Genomic DNA, 14,175 nt, shown 5'->3' with positions numbered 1-14,175 from the left:
ATTCTATCTTTCCTCTGTCATTTATTCGCTGCAGTAACTTCTGTAGCGAAAGCCCTTCCCTTGTCAATTCTTAGGCTGTCCCCAAGGTGCAGTTCATATAAGGAAAGGCAAGCCTAACACTTAAATTTTTTTTTAAATCTCTATTTGCTTGTTTCCAAAATCATGACATTGCTCTGTTAGTTTCTTCACAGCCAACCCAATAATTCACTTTTTGCTGTTGTTGTTTTAGCCAGATGAACGCATGTATTTAAACCTATTTACCATGTTTCAATTTATTGTTACTTTTATCAGTGTGCCTGATAAATTAAATGGCACCTTCCTCTTTGGCCAGAGGGAGCTCCTTCCAGCAAGCTTCTGAGAACGTTCCTCACGGCTCAGCCATTGATATTTTGTTTCCAAGTTCATGTCCTATATTCCTGCCGCCCACCTGCGCTGGGCCATTTCTCCAAGGAGCCCTGGTTTGGTTAATGGGAAATAGTATTATTTACCACAATTTGTAGTCCCTAGGGGTACTCATTGTTTCTAGGCCTTTTTAAGTGGGCCGAGCCAGGAAATACAGTTGACCTTTGAAGAATGCGGAGGGTTAGGGGACACCCAACCCCCTCACAGTTGAAAATCCACATGTAACTTTTGACCCCCAAAAAGGTAACTCTGCTGATAGCCTACTGTTGACAGGAAGCCTTACCAATAACAGTCAGCGAACACATACATTGTATGTTCCGTGTATTGTATGCTGTATTCTTGCAATAAAGTAAGCTAGAGAGAAAATGTTAAGATCGTAAAGAAGAGAAAACACATTTAACAGAGCTGTGCTGCATTTATTGAAAAATTCCACCTACAAGCGGATCCATGCCGTTCAAACCGCATTCATCGTTCGAGGGTCGGCTGTAGTTTTTTTAATGTTTTTATTTTATTTTTAAGACAGAGGGAGCAGGGGCAGGGGGGAGGGTGTTGCAGAAAGAGAGGAGGACCGAGGGTCCAGAGCAGGCTCAGTGCTCACAGCACAGAGCCCGAGGCAGGACTGGAACTCGGGAACCTAACCGTGAGATCATGACCTGAGCCGAAGTGCGATGCTTAGCCGACTGAGCCCCCCAGGTGCGCCCCCCGCCCCTGGTCAGCTACGTTTTTTTAATGACAAAATATTATCATCAATTCTTGCCAAAACTTCTGATTCAAAGTCAGTATTACAAAGCTTTTACATAGCCTCATCTGTCTTACACTATGCACCTGCTTTCTCCTACCCAGAAATCCTGGTTCTGGACAATATAACGGAACTGTCCTTTCGCTTCCTCCCACAGCATGCACACAGCAGGATGAATCACCGACACTACCACCGACAGTGGCTCAAGATTCCTTTCCTTTCCTTTCTTTTTTTTTTCTTTCCTTTTTCTCTTTCTTTCTTTTCTTTTCTTTCTCTTCTTTTTTCTCTCTTTCTTTTTTTCTTTCCTTCCTTCCTTCCCTTCCTTCCTTCCTGCTTTGGTTTTTTTTTTCTTTTTCTTTTTTTTTTTTTTTTGGCAGTTCTTTCATTTTTAGGCTATCCCGCTAGGAATGTACACTCAAGTTTCTATGCTTCCAACTCACTAGGAATAGCTTTTCTCTGTGTGGTTATGTCTCAGTTTGGACAGAGAGTTAGGTTAATTTCTTTTATGTCCTTTAGATTTTTTAGTGATGATCCTTTCTTAAAACTTCAATTTCCGGGGGCACCGGGGTGGCTCAGTCAGTTAAGCGTCAGACTTCAGCTCAGGTCATGATCTCACGGTTCACGAGTTCGAGCCCCGCGTCGGGCTCTGTGCTGACAGCTCGGAGCCTGGAGCCTGCTTCGGATTCTGGGTCTCCCTCTCTCTCTGCCCCTCCCCTGTTCATACTCTGTCTCTCTCTCTCTCTCCCTCTCCCTATCTCAAAAAAATTTTAACTTCTATTTTGCATGGTTATATAAAGTAGTTACCTGGTTCCAAAGTCATATCTACAAAACAAAGTATATTTAGAGAAGTCCAGCTTCTATCCTTTTCTCTCTACCCAAATCCGTCTCTCTCCCTACAGGTATTTAAATATATAGAATATAACATATATATTATACATATATAAAATATACATACTGTACAAATATATATGTATATAAGGGTATATTTTGCCATTAAAAAAATTTTTAAAGATATACCCTTCTGTTGTGCCTGGGTGGCTCAGTTGGTTGAGCATTTGACTTAGGCTCAGGTCATGATCTTGTGGTTTGTGGGTTCAAGCCCCGTGTCGGGCTCTGTGCTGACAGCTTGGAGCCCGGAGCCTGCTTCGGATTCTGTGTCTCCCTCTCTCTCTGCCCCTCCCCAGCTCATGCCCTGTCTCTCTAAAAAAGGAATAATCATTAAAAAAAAATTTTTTTAAACGACACACCCTTTCTTACAATCTACTTTTTTCTTAAGTTTATTTATTTTGAGAGAGAGAGAGTGTGTGAGTGAGGGAGGGGCAGAGAGAGAATCCCAAGCAGGCCCCACCCTGTCAGCGCAGAGCCCCACGCAGGGCTCGAACCCACAAACGGTGAGATCGTGACCTGAACTGAGATCAAGAGTCGGACGCTTAACCGACTGAGCCACCCAGGCGCCCCCACTCTTTGTTCCATTCTAAGCATACTCTCCTCCATCTTGTTCTTTTCATTGGCAGTAACTCCAAGGCAGAATTTTCCTTAGAACCTGGGAAAAGGGGTTCCTACCCTGGGTCCCTGCTGCAGATCCCATGCTTTAGAGGGGACCCTCCCACCTCCATTTCTCAAACACGAGCAACACAGTCACTGAAGAAGCCCGGCCCCCAGTACTCAGCACTGGCACAGTAGAGCGTGATGTGGGGCCCAGAGCACACCGTCTCAAAGCCAACACCGTGCAAGCCCCGGGGAGACGCTTCTCCTGCCTCTCGCTCAGTGGCCTTGAGCAACGGTGACTGTGCCTGACGTCTGGAAGGCCTGTGGGCTGTGCTCCCACCCCAGGTAGGAGGGGGATCGACATAGCTTTGAAGTACGGCAACGGTGTGAGCCAGGCGAATGCTCAGGTTGGAGCAAAGGCAGATAAACGAAGGCCCCAGATCCCCCGAGAACAATCTGACTCCCCCTCGCGCACTGAAATAGACCCAATAGACCCGCGCAGCCGTGCCCGGGGGCGCCCGTTTCTCTACGGCTTTGCCGAGACTGTGTTGTCAAACGTTCGGGTTTCGGCCAATCGGATAGGTTGGAAAGAAGATCTGTGTAGTTGGTTATTTTTTATCGTCCTTGTTAGGAACGAGTTTGAGCATTTTTTCACAGCATCGGGGACCATTTCATTTCCTTTTCTGTAACTTACACGTTCATGTCTCTAGCCTGTTTTTCTGTGGTGGGACTGGATATTTCCTTCTCTACTTTCAGAAGCTCCTAGAAGGGATAGTGAACCTTTGTGTCTGCGAGCACCTGCAATCCTTGTCTAGACTGCACTCTGGATTCGATCTGGGGAATTCAACAAAACATAAGGCATCATCCGTGCCCCCAAAGAGCTTAAAAAATTCACTAACAACGCAATACATGAGCAACTCTGTAAAGCAGTAGGGAAAGAGAGATCTCACCAGACGACGGAATTAACTGCCAGATACAATGACCCCAGAAATTCAGAGAGGGGGAGTGATCGGGGTCTGGTGCCCAAAAGGCCTTAAAAGGGGTAGTTGGTTCTCAGTTGGGTCTTCAGGAACAAATTGGAAACATATCAGAGAAAGTTGAAGGTAGAAATCCAGCTCCTAGTGGGGAGGGCATTGAAAGCTGGGTGGAAAGTGTGGGCTTCTTGTGTAGACCACAGGACCCCAGACCACAGGACCCCAGGAGGAGAAGAAAGACGTGTCCTAAGATGGCAGATGAGAGAATACCATTGACCCAGAGGCCTGAGACACTTACACCAGCAACCCTCCTCCACATAACCCAGCACCATGGAGGGGGGAGAGAGAGAGAGGGAGAGAGAGAGAGAAAAAAAGAGAGAGAGAAGCAGCAGGGCTTGGGGGAGGGCGGTGGTCTGGAAGACGGAACATTACCTAAAAGGACTAATTTTTTTTTAAGATTAAAAAAATTTTTAAGTACAGTCTACCCCTCCACTCCCCCAACGAGGCTCAAACTTACAACTCCAAGATCAAGAGTCCCATGGTCTGCTGACTGAGCCAGCCAGGTGCCCTGTGAAAGCACTATCTATCTATCTATTTATTTATTTAAGTGTTTATTTCTTTTTAAGAGAGAGAGAGAGAGCACGAGCAGAGGAGGGGCAGAGAGAGAGGGAGACACAGAATCCGAAGCAGGCTCCAGGCTCCGAGCTGTCAGCACAGAGCCCAATTCGGGGCTCAAACTCACGAGGCGTGAGATCATGACCTGAGCCGAAGACGGATGCCTAACCGCTTAACTGGCTGAGCCAGCCAGGCGCCTGTGTGAAGGCACTATTTCAATAATCAGATCAGACAGAGGGTTCCCAACGAGGGCTAGCCATCATCATTCGGGGATCATAAGGGCGTGTGCAAAGAACGAATGACCGGCTGGCAACCGTCCTTGGCAGTAATGGTAAAGCTCCAAGGGGCAGGCAAGCCCAGTGCCCTGTGCTCTCCTGCTGAAGGCCATGAGCATCCACTGCCTGGACCCACGCTTTCCCCCAGCAGGAACCGGCCGCCTCTGGTCTGACAAACAGATTCCTTGGCTGTGTTTCTGTGACAGTTATAACTGAGGAATTCGGCTTATTTTGGGTGAAATCCCTGGAAGTCCAAGTTCAGATCTCAGTCTGGGCAATGCAGCCACATTTTCCAATGAGTAACTCCGTCCAATATAACTCCTGGCAGGGCGACCCTATCCGTCGCTGGGAGAATGTGCCGTCATGCACGGTAAATAGCAAGACCACGGTGTGTGGGGCTTGACTCATCTGTCAGAGAAGGGGTATTTTGAAACCTTGACCTCACTTGCAAACATGTGTTTGCACATACCTTTTGTCAGATGCAGATTTTCTGTTCCCAATTTAGCTCTTCCGAATTTCTCCCACCCCACCCCCCGCAATGAAAGATGTGGCTATGAAGAGAGATAGAGAAACTTTTAATAGATCTTGACTCCAGGTATGTTTGGGGGCGGGGGGGGGGGGCTCATCTGTCTCTAGGCCAGCTTCCTGTTGACTCAGGAGCCAGGACTAGGGAGACAAGAGAGCAAAGTACCAGAATGATAACAGCCTGTCATTTACTGAGGGGTTACGTGCATTCCAGACCCCAGGCTCGCGGCTTCGTGTACGGCCGTCCCCGAACCTACGTCGTGACCTGACACGTGGGAAGGAAATGGAGACCCAGAGAGGCTAAGGGACTTGGCTAAGGTGGAGTCTCTCCTGACTCCTTCTTTGGGAGAAGAATGGGCATGCCTCTATTTCGGTCTCCCCCAGACTCCCTGTGGTCTTGACGGCCTTTGCCCGCCTGTCCGTACTTCTGTCCAAGCTGAGCACAAGCCCCCCCGTTTCCGTGAGTTCTTTCCCACCCCTCCCCGCCCCCCACCCGAACACGTTGGCATCTTTGGAATTCTACGACCCGTCCTGAGATGCTCTGAAATATTTTTCTCCGCACGCAGTAGGAGCTCTGCACACAGTAGGCACGCCACAAGACTGCCGCGGCCAACCGTGCTGATAACACGGACAACCCCGGATGGAGAGGGAGCCGGTGACTTAGGGCAAATCGTGGCTCCGCCTGCCTGCCGTGTGCTCTTGGGCGAGTGTCCGACTCCGTGCGTCATCTGTGAAATGATGACGGGGTGGCTTCTACGGCCCCTTCCGCCTGCACAGGTCGAGATTCTGTGATTTCCCACACGCCTGTCTGAAGGTCAGACGCGGGGTCTGGAGCTCCTTTGTGGAAGCTGGGTTCCTGGGCAGGGCCTCGGCGTTGCCCACCTGCCAGCCAACATTCACATACGTTCTATGGAAAATAGTGCTGTTATCAGTTGGCTCAGAGCCACAGACGTTCTCGATAGAAGGAAATTGGGGAATCTCCTTCTATGAGCGCATCAAAGGGCACCATTTCCTCATATGCCAGAAACACTGCACAACTGTGAAAACTTGACTTTAAAATAGGGGGGAGCCGGGGCGCCTGGGTGGCTCAGTCGGTTGGGCGTCCGACTTCGGCTCGGGTCACGATCTCGCGGTCCGTGAGTTCGAGCCCCGCGTCGGACTCTGGGCTGATGACTCAGGGCCTGGAGCCTGCTTCAGATTCTGTGTCTCCCTCTCTCTCTCTGCCCTTCCCCCGTTCATGCTCTGTCTCTCTCTGTCTCAAAGGTGAATAAACATTAAAAAAAAAAATTAAAAAAAAATAGGGGGGAGTGTAGGCCTTTGCTTGAGCTCCCCCAGTGGTGTTTCTCACATCAGACAGCTTCCGCAAGGCTCCCTGGGGGACGCACTGCACCGGGTGGTCCCATCGCTGGCTTCCCAATCCCAACCACTTTTGGCCAGACTTCTTTGAAGAAGAAAATGAGCTGGGGAGCCCGGGTGGCTCAGTTGGTTAAGCATCTGACGTCGGCTCAGGTCATGATCTCGCGATTTGTGGGTTCGAGCCCATCGTCGGGCTCTGTGCTGGCAGCTCAGAGCCTGGAGCCCGCTTCGAATTCTGTGTCTGTTCCTCTCGCACTCTCTCGCTCTCAAAAATAAAATAAATATCAATTTTTTTTTTTAAGAGGAAGAAAATGAGTTAACTTGACTAGAATATTCTTGCTCATCTGCCAGTGGGATCCTGGAGAGTTTCTGACAAATGTCTTTCAAACACCGATGATGGCTGCCACGTCATATGAGGTGCCATGGGGACATGAAGTCAGGCAAGATGTAGTTTTCCCCTTAAGATGTTCGTAATCTAGAAGAACAAGTCTCGTCTACAGGTCACCTGAGCACCAGAAGAATTATGATCAATGTTATAAGGAAGGGACCCGGGCGGGAATGTAACCTGGTTCCATGAGTGCCCCTCACAAAGTTAACTGAGACATTGTGTGTGTGCACGTGTGCCCTCAGGGCAAGGAGAGAGTGTCCATAGTTTCCATGAGATTGTCAAAGCTTTCGGTGATTTTTTTTTTTTTTCCTGTGTAATCCTTCTAGAAATTAAAAGAAAAGAAGAATCACATTTGGTTGGGCTGGAGGAGGGATAGGAAGCAGAGGTGGAGCCTTTTGGAGGAGGGAGGTGCCTGAGACCAGCCTCCAAGCGCAGGTAGAATTTCAGTAGGCACGGATCTGGGGAAGGCCCTGGCAGAGGAAGTGTTGTGACCGAATCGGGGTGGTGGCAAAGCCTGGGGGCGCGTTCAAGGAATTAGGATTAATCCAGTTTGTGGAGTCACCGGGACAGGGACTAGAGGAGAGTGTAAAAGTAGCAGAGGCGGGATTTGGTATCACAAGGTGACCTGATACTTGCCATTGATTACCTATTTGTCAGCGGTCCGGCTCTGTGCCCTGCCTTCAGGGAAGGAGGAACTGTGCCCCCCGAAGAAGCTCATGTTTTAATTTAGAGGGAGAGGTGTGAACAGGCAGGAAACAAAGTCGGTTTAAGTACAACAGGAACTCAACGTTTTGGCCAGAGTATTGAGTGAAGCTTCAGAAGGAGGTGAGTTGACTCAGCCTGCACATTATGGGGGAACCCGGCCAGGTGGGTGAGTCGAGGAGGGGCCTTCCCATGGGAAACAGCACCAGCAAAGGGGAGAAGATGTGGCCAGAAAGAAGCAAGAGAGGCCGTTAGCGGGAGAAACCACTGTGTTGAAGGGACAGGAGACAAGCGTTTCCGCGAGTAGGTTGAGACCCCATGAGCATCACGCGAAGGAATTTCTTATTTTCGCTAGGATCTCATTGCCTTTTCCCTAAAATCCAGCCCTCCCGGTAGAAATCCTACCGACAAAAATGATTTTGGGGGGGGGGGCACCTGGATGGCTCAGTCGGTGGAGCATATACCCTTGATCTCGGGGTTGTGAGTTCGAGCCCCATGTTGGGTGTAGAGATACAATCTTTGGGACACCTGGGTGGCTCAGTCGATCAAACGTCCGACTCTTGATTTTGACTTGGGTCATGATCTCATGGTTTGTTGAGTTCAAGCCCCGCCTCCGGTTCTGTGCTGACATCACGGAGGCTGCTTGGGATTCTCTCTCTCCCTCTGTCTCTCTCTCTCTCTCTCTCTCTCTCTCTCCCTGCCCCTCCCCCACTCGTCCTTTAAAAAAATCTTAAAAATCTTTAAAAAATGAATGCTCTGTCATGGAATATTTCAAATATTTGCAGAAGTAGAGAGACCAGTTACGCAATGGAATGAATGTTTATGTCCTCCCCCCACCCCCCCCCCCCACCAAATTTGTATGTTGAAATCATAGCCCCTAATGTGATAGGAAGTGGGCCTTCGGGAGGTGAGTAGGTCATTAGGATGGAGCCCTCGTGTGTGGAACTACTGCCCTTATTAAAGAGACATCAGAAAGCTCCCTTGCCTTTCCAATCGTGTGAGCACACAGCCAGAAGATGGGCTTCTACAAACCAGGAAGAAGCCCTCACCAGACACTGACCCTGAAGACACCTTGATCTTGGACTTCTAGCCCCCAGAACTGTGAGAAACGAATTTCTGTTGTTTACCAAGCATCAGTTACTTGGAATTCTTTTATAGCAGCCTGACTGGACTAAGGACAATGATGCCACGTCATATGACAACAGTCAGGCTTGATTTTGAACTCGGGCCCTCTGCACCATCACATGATTCTCCAGGCTCCCACCAGGTCCCATCTACCAGGGACCAGCAGACGCTCGGAGACCAACAACCTTGCTTTCGCTTCAGACCATTGACCAGACTCCGGGTTTCTCCAACGGTTTGCCTCCGGGGATCCACCGGAGTCCCCGGAATGATGACAACCTAGGTTCTCCAGTAAACCTTCCGGTGGCTTGTTTCCTGCCCACGTGAACCCCAGTAATGGTTATCCACATTGCTAACATTTTCCTTTCTCCTGTTATCCTTTTCTGCCACCTCTTTCTCTTACTTTTCTGTCCATTTGCTCCTTAAATATTTACTGATTGGCAATTACTCTGGACGCTTGGGAATCCCCGGATGTATAGGGTATGGCGTTGGCTTTCGACAAACTCCAGGACCACTTCCCATCTTGTTTTCTGCTGCGTGCAGTACATCCTGTAGTCAAATGCTGTTATTTCCCACTGTTTTCTGGTATCACTTTTCCTTGCCTGGGTTTTGGTCTCTTGCACCCAGCCCACCATCCTTTAAAAAAAAAAATTTTTTTTTATGTTTATGGGGCACCTGGTTGGCTCAGTCGGTTAAGCATCCGACTTGAGCTCAGGTCATGATCCCATGGTTCATGGATTCGAGCCCCACGTCAGGCTCTGTGCTGACAGCTCGGAACCTGGTGCCTGCTTCCCATTCTGTGTCTCCCTCTCTTTGCCCCTCCCCCACTTGTGCTCTGTCTCTCTCTTTTTCAAAATAAAACTTCTAACGTTTATTTATGTTTGAGAAAGAGAGAGACAGAGCACTACCAGGAGAGGGGCACAGAGAGAGACACACACACACAATCCCAATCAGGCTCCGGGCTCTGAGCTGTCAGCACAGAGCCTGATGCGGGGCTCGGACTGACAAACCGTGAGATCATGACCTGAGCCAAAGTCGGATGGCCAACCAACTGAGCCACCCAGGCGCCCCTAGCCCACCATCCTTTTCTGCTGCGATCCTGCTCACCTTCTTGGGCTGGGCTAAAATGGCATCTGGAAAGCTAGAAGGGATCTCCTCATCCATCCATCCACCCACCCATCCATCCTTCTACCCAATAGTTCCTGGGCTTCTGTTATGTATGAAGCATGGAGCTAGTTCCTGGGGATACCAGCTGAACAGACTGGACTTGCCTGCAAGGTGTTGACCGTCTAACTCTGTGCCCTGTGCTCTGTCCTCCATGGTAGCCACCAGCCACGTGTAACTCTTGAGCATTTAAAGCACAACAGGTCTAAAATGAAATGTGCCACAGGTCAAAAACACACTGGATTTTGAACACTTAGCACAAGGACAAGAATGTGTAACATCTTATTAATGATTTTTAACTGATGACGTGTCAAAATGTACTATTCTCTCTGCCTTGGGTTAATACGTTGTTAAAATTAATTCCAGGGGCGCCTGGCTGGCTCAGTTGGTTAAGCGTCCGACTCGGTTAAGCGTCCGACTCTTGATCTCGGCTCAGGTCATGACCTCACGGTTTGTGAGATCGAGCCCTGGGTCGGACTCTGCACTGACAGTGCGGAACCTGCTTGGGATTCTCTCTCTCCCTCTCTGCCCCTCCCCTGCTTGCGCTCTTTCACTCTCTCTCTCTCTCTCTCTCTCTCTCAAAATAAATAAACATTAAAAAAATTGATTTTGTTGATTTCACTTCACCTTTTCTAAATTTTTTAAAGAAGTTTACTTATTTATTTTGAGAGTGACAGAAAGAGCACAAGTGAGGGAGGGGTAGAGAGAGAGGGAGACAGAATCCCAAGCAGGCTCCATGCTGTCAGCACAGAGCCCGACGCGGGGCTCGAACCTGCAAACCGTGAGATCTTGACCTGAGCGGAAACCAAGAGGCGGATGCTTCACTGGCTGAGCCACCCAGGCTCCCCATCACCATTCACTTCTACGGGATGGCGCTGGTCTTGATCGAGGCAAAAACATGTAAGGAGTTTTAGACAGGCGCTTCTATAAAAATGTGTGCATAGGATTCAATGGGTGATTATTTTTAATTCAGGAGGCCAGGAGACCCAGGAGGAAAGGAATCAGTGTATGTGTTAAGCGTTGTGCTAGGCACTGTAGATATGCTTTTGTGCCATGTAGTATCTTCGTGAGTTGGCTTGCCACAAAATACCTCACTTAATCCTTGCACAAGTAATCCCCACATCTCTCCAGCCTGCTGGGACCACGTGACCAGCATCTCTCAGCTGGACTTTTGCTGCAGCGGTCTCTTAAACAATCTTCCCACACCCCGCTTCAATCCATCCACTACACTATAACCAGTGGGATCCTTCTAAAACGCAACCCCAGGCAAGTCAGTCTTCAAATGAAAACTCTCCCGTGGTTCCCTGTTGTCTTCCGGATAAAATCTGAATTCCACCTCGGGGTCTACAGGCACGATCTGGCCCCTGCCTACCTCCTTGGTCCCAGAATTTCGCTGCCCCTCCTTGCTTGTTCTCTCGGCTCTGGCGACTCTGAACTTCTTTCTGTGCTCGGAAAACCCTGCGCCCTCTCTTCTCTGGGCTGTTTTCTCAGAAAGGATTTCCCCCCTCTCTCTGGTTAACGTCTTACTCTTCAGATTACATTTTCAAAATTACTTTCTCTAAGAAGAGTGTCTGGGACATCCCCGTCCCCACCCCTGCCACCATTGGAGTTAAGTGTCCCTGTGATGCGTTCCTGACTCTTGCTGTAGTACTGTATTTATCATACTACATTGGATTCCCATAACCTTTTTTGGATCAGGGGACTCTATGAGAATCCGCTAAGACCTGTAGATCTCCTCCCCAGAAAAAAAAAAAAAGAAAGAAAGGCACGCAATAAATTTTGCATGCAATTCAAAGGTTTTATAGAATTAAAATTCTTTCTTTTTAAATGTGTATTTATTTAGGGAGAGAGAAATCGAGCAGGGGAGGGGCAGAGAGAGAAGGAAAGAGAGAATCCCAAGCAGGCTCTGTGCTGTCAGCTCAGAGCCCACTGCGGGGCCCGATCTTATGAACTGTGAGATCGTGACCTGAGCCGAAATCGAGCGATGGAAACTTAACCAATGGAGGCACCCAGGTGCCCCTGGCATTAAAATGCTTTACATTTCCATGGACTCCAGACTCAGATCCCCTGCTCTAAAATTATATAGTTATTTATAATTATAGGCCTATTTGCTTATATCTCCTGCTAGACGTATGCTTCTATAGGGCCTGATCTGGCCCCTGCCTACCTCCTTGGTCCCAAGGGTAGAGACTATGCCTATGTTGATATAGGCATTTCCTCAGCACCTGGCACAATCTAGACACAAAAAACACTCAATAAGTATTTGCAAAAAAAAAAAAAGCATTTACAGCAGATGTGACTTGCTCTATATTAGGATGCAGGGACTATCAACTATCATGCCTTAGTGTTTCTAAATCACCTGAAATCTGACTTAGCCTTATCCTACATAGTTGGCAAGAAGCCTTACATTCGTGCATTTCAGGAAACTCTTCTCATGGTTCGTTTGTATTTTTTTTTTTTTCTTCCCAGAACCCCAGAGCTTAAGAGGCCCAAGAAAATTCTGGAAGGTTTTTTCCTTTCTCAGCTCACTGGAGTCTCTGTTTTTAGCATTACTCCTGCTGATTCAAGATGTCAACAGGTGGGCACTGATCTGTCAGGCTGGTCAAATGTGATTGCCCCTGGCAGGCTGTAAGTTGGTCATTACCGTTGTCTGCGCCCTGGGGTGCCTGGGTGGCTCAGTCACATCTGACTTTTGGCTCAGGTCATGATCTCACAGTCTGTGAGTTCGAGCCCCGTGTTGGGCTCTGTGCTGACGGCTCAGAGCCTGGAGCCTGCTTTGGAAATTTTTAAAAACAATTGTCTGTGCCCCAAGGCCCTCCCAGGAACCATGTTGAAAGGAGGCCCCTCTCTGTACTTGTCACAGACACTCTAAACCTCTGACTCCTTTCCACTGTCAGGGAAACTGTTCTTTTCTTTTCTTTTTCTGTAGTCTCCATGCCCAATGTGGGGCTTGAACTCAAGACCCTGAGATCAAGTCAGTGTTCCATTGACTGAGTCAGCCAGGCACCCCAGGGAAGCAGCTCTTCAACTCAAAATTACTACCCTTTTTATCTCTCTTGGATGATCTGGCTTGAAATTCCTCGACAGGCATAACAAGGACGGAAAACTCAAATAAATGGCTAGAAAGACTAGGCAAAGAATGCCAGTGAGGGTGGCTCGGTGAGTTAAGCATCTGACTTGTGATCTCAACCCAGGACTGGATTTCAGGGTCGTGAGTTCGGTTCTGCGCTGGGCGACAAGCCCACTTAAAAAAAGAAAGAAAGAAAGAGGAAGGAAGGAAGGATGGATGTCAGTGAGTGAAGCAGGTCGGCTCTAAGAGACTACAGGGCTCAGTGGTGACTGAGGCATACTGGGGGACACATGCTTTGTCTAAGAATGAGTGGCAGCCGAAGCATCACCAAATTGCTGTTGAATTTCCAGATCTTCCAATTTTTTTTTTTTTTTTTGAGAGAGAGAGAGAGCACAAGTGAGCAAGGAGCAGAGGGGGAGAGAGAGAGAGGCAAAGAGGGAGGGAGAGAGAGAAGCAGGGCTGGTGCTCACCCAAAGTGGGACTTGAGCTCACCTGACATGGGGCTCGAACTCACGAACCATGAGATCATGACCTGAGCCAGAGTCCGATGCTTAACCGACCGAGCCACCCAGATGCCCCCAGATCGTCTAATTTTTCAAGGGAAACCAGAAATCTGGATTTTCATGTGATAGCTCTTTTAAAAAAAAATTTTTTTTAATGTTTTATTTATTTTTGAGACAGAGACAGAGCATGAGCTGGGAAGGGGCAGAGAGAGAAGGAGACACAGAATCCAAAGCCGGCTCCAGGCTCTGAGCTGTCAGCACAGAGCCTGACACAGGGCTTGAACTCACGAACCCTGAGATCATGAGCTGAGCTGAAGTTGGACGCTTAACCGACTGAGCCACCCAGGCGCCCCTCTCTTTTTCTTAATTATTAAGGTGTATTTTGCAAATCATGTCATTCACAGTATAAAATTCAGTGATTTTTTTTTTTTTAGTAGATTTATCAAGTTGTGCAACCATCACCATGAATCAGTTTTAGAACATTTCCATCATCCCAATAAGATCTCTCATGTAGGGGCGCCAGTGTGGCTCAGTTGGTTGAGCGTCCAATTTCCGCTCAGGTCATGAGCTCCCGAGTCGGGCTCTGTGCTGACGGCTCGGAACCTGGAACCTGCTTCGGATTCTGTGTCTCCCTCCCTCTGTGCTCCTTCCCCGTTCATTCATTCTCTCTCTCTCTCTCTCTCAAAAATAAATAAAAACATTTTTAAAGTAAAAAATAAATTAAAAAATAGAAAATAAAATTAAAACAAAAAAGATCCCTCATGTAAATATACCGTTAATCTCTGCGCTGTCCCTCCTCCCCCCACCCTGGCCCTCACCCCAGGCAACCATCATTCTACTTTCTATGTCTAT

The sequence above is a fragment of the Panthera tigris genome, chromosome E1 (genome assembly GCF_018350195.1).
Source record: "Panthera tigris isolate Pti1 chromosome E1, P.tigris_Pti1_mat1.1, whole genome shotgun sequence".
Taxonomy (NCBI): Eukaryota; Metazoa; Chordata; class Mammalia; order Carnivora; family Felidae; genus Panthera; species Panthera tigris.
This window is presented reverse-complemented; position numbering follows the sequence as displayed.